General features: G+C 33.4%; 1 pseudogene; it reads left to right on the top strand.

The window, feature by feature from the left end:
- Window positions 1-942: 942 nt before the first annotated feature.
- LOC101588624 lies at window positions 943-2429 on the top strand (annotated as a pseudogene).
- The last annotated feature ends 220 nt before the right edge of the window (window positions 2430-2649 follow it).

The following is a 2649-nucleotide window of genomic DNA, read 5'->3' as shown; positions in this document are numbered from 1 at the left end:
TCATACTTTGTTAAGTGCAGTTGATATTTTTTCAGAATATGAAGGATAACTTCAACAGCCTTGTTGAATTCTTGAATAAGAAAAGAATATATCATGTTTATGTCTTCACATAATATATATGTGTATATATGTGTGTGTATACATATATATGTAGTGTGTGTGTGTGTGTGAAAACATATACAAATCTATCTAATATAATCTTAGAAAATTAATTCAGATGATTGGCAATGGTAAATAAATATAACTACAAATTAACAAGATGTTTATAATATATAGTGAGATAAAATATATGAAAAAATAATATATGTGTGTTTCAGTAAGATGAATTACACTATTCTAACCATGTTTGTCTAACACCACAATACTTAAAAGTACATTAGAATTAGTTATGCCGTAATGTTCTGTACAACAACTGTATTGTGGGTCTTATTTTACTTAAAAATATAGACAAGATTTAAGGTTAAAATGAAAAGAAAAACTTGGCATATAACCTATGCCAAGGTAAACTAATTTGGCCATTTTAATATAGAAGTACATCAAGGCATATATATATATATATATATATATATATATATATATATATATATATATAGAGAGAGAGAGAGAGAGAGAAATGTAGTATAGTTTTACAATGACAGTTAATTAAGATAACACTAAAAGAAACTAATATTACATACATTTAGTCAGAGTCATTCTTCATATCATCGTAGGTGCAGAGAACATTTGTCAAGATAAAATATATGTCACTATACAAAGAAATCTGAATGTGTTTCAAGATTTAACACAGACAGAAAATATTTAACTGAAAAGTGTTTAAGTTAGTATATTATAAACAGAAAATTAAATAATATTGCTAATTTCAAGAACACATTTTGAGGGAACCTTCGGCTGTGCAGTTCTCGCCAATTCTTGCGATATTTCTGACTGGGCGGTCCCTGTGCTATGGAAATACTTGACCCCGCCGAGCTACCTGAGCTTTATTACTGGAGGCTCATCTCATACTCTCAGTACTATTACTGGCTCAACTACAGTAGAGTGGTAAAGAATTACTTTCAAAACTGGGAATTATCATTCACTTGAAAGATGATATTTACATTCATTACCAATCCTTCAACAACCAGAGTGATCTGTAAGAGGAAATACAAAAAAATGGATCCATACAAGACTGATATGGGTGCAGTATATTCCCACAGACCCAATCAAAACAATACAGTGAAGTTGGGAGCCTTCCAGGATCAGGAGAAAGAACTGGTGCTTGACATTGACATGACAGACTATGATGATGTGAGAAGATGCTGTAGCTCTGCTGACATATACTCCAAGTGCTGGACCCTCAAGACAATGGCCACACACATCATTGACCAAGTGCTGAAGGAGAGCTGTGGGTTTAAGCATTGTCCTTGGGTATAATCTGGAAGAAGAAGCATTTAATGCTGTGTCTGTGATGAATCAGTAAGAAAATTTTCCTCTGCAGTACATTCTGGGATAGTTGAATATTTGAGTCTTATAAAGGCTGGTCATGACATTAAAAAGAAAATTCAAGTAAGTGAAAAAAATCACACTTTTGACAGAATATCTATAAATATAATTAAAAATAATTTGAAGAATATGCATTAGTTAATCAAGGTATTCTCTTTTTTTGTATTTTAGGGTAGGATCTACAGGGTATTCAGGGTCTCACTACTAGATTGGACTTGTACTGATTCTCCTGTTTACAGCCTCCCAAGAGCTGTACAGGCATGTGCCACCACACCCAGTCTCAATTGCTGTCTCAGTGTGCCCAGGTGTGAGGCCTGTATGGCAAGCCTGAGGATTGATCCCCTGGTCCTTACCCTTGCTTACAGGTGCTTTAATCTGGTGAGCTATTTGGCCAGCCTTTGAACAAGATATTCTTGAAAATAAAGAAAGCTGGGATAAGCTTTTAGTTCTTGTTCCTGGGATAATTCATGAAGAACTTCAGACAAACTTTCAAAAGTCTCACAATTCACTTCAACACTTGGAACATCTGAAAAAAAATCAAAAATGATAAATATGGACATTGGAGGGAGTGAGATATTATGCTGTAGTACTGTTTTCCATGGCTGGATATCAATTTTAGCAAAGGAATCAATCATTTACTGAAGAGTCCGTTCAGTGTTCACCCAAAAGCATGTGGGATTTCTGTGCCTATTGATTTACAGAAAGTAGATCAGTTTTTTCCCTTTACTGTTCTAACAATAAGCTCCATTTGCCTTGAATTAAATGTCATGTCTACTAATGAAAATAAAAAAGAATAAAATGAAACTGAATCTGATATCAACCACAGAACCAGAGATTATAAGACCAGTCTAGTACATTATGTGAAAGTTTTCGAACAGTTTCTTGAAAACCTGGATAAATCATGAAAAGGAGAACTTCTTAAGAAGAGTGATTTATTAAAAGATTTGTAAAGAGAATAACTCCCCTGAAACCATTGTGCATATCTTCAACATTCAACCAAGGATCCAATGCTTCAAGACCCATTTAATAGCCATGACTGCAGCATATGTGTGTCTTAATGCTTAAAGCAGATTTTTCTTTTTTAAAATAAAATTTTACTGAACTAAAGCTTTACTTGCCATAGAATTTTATTAAAAGAGGCCACATTTTGAAGCAATGAGTGGGTAAAGA

This window comes from Octodon degus, unplaced genomic scaffold, assembly GCF_000260255.1.
Source record: "Octodon degus isolate 3935 unplaced genomic scaffold, OctDeg1.0 scaffold00063, whole genome shotgun sequence".
NCBI classification, from domain to species: domain Eukaryota; kingdom Metazoa; phylum Chordata; class Mammalia; order Rodentia; family Octodontidae; genus Octodon; species Octodon degus.
The sequence above is the reverse complement of the archived record's forward strand: the minus strand, read 5'-3'. Positions and strand labels throughout refer to the sequence as shown.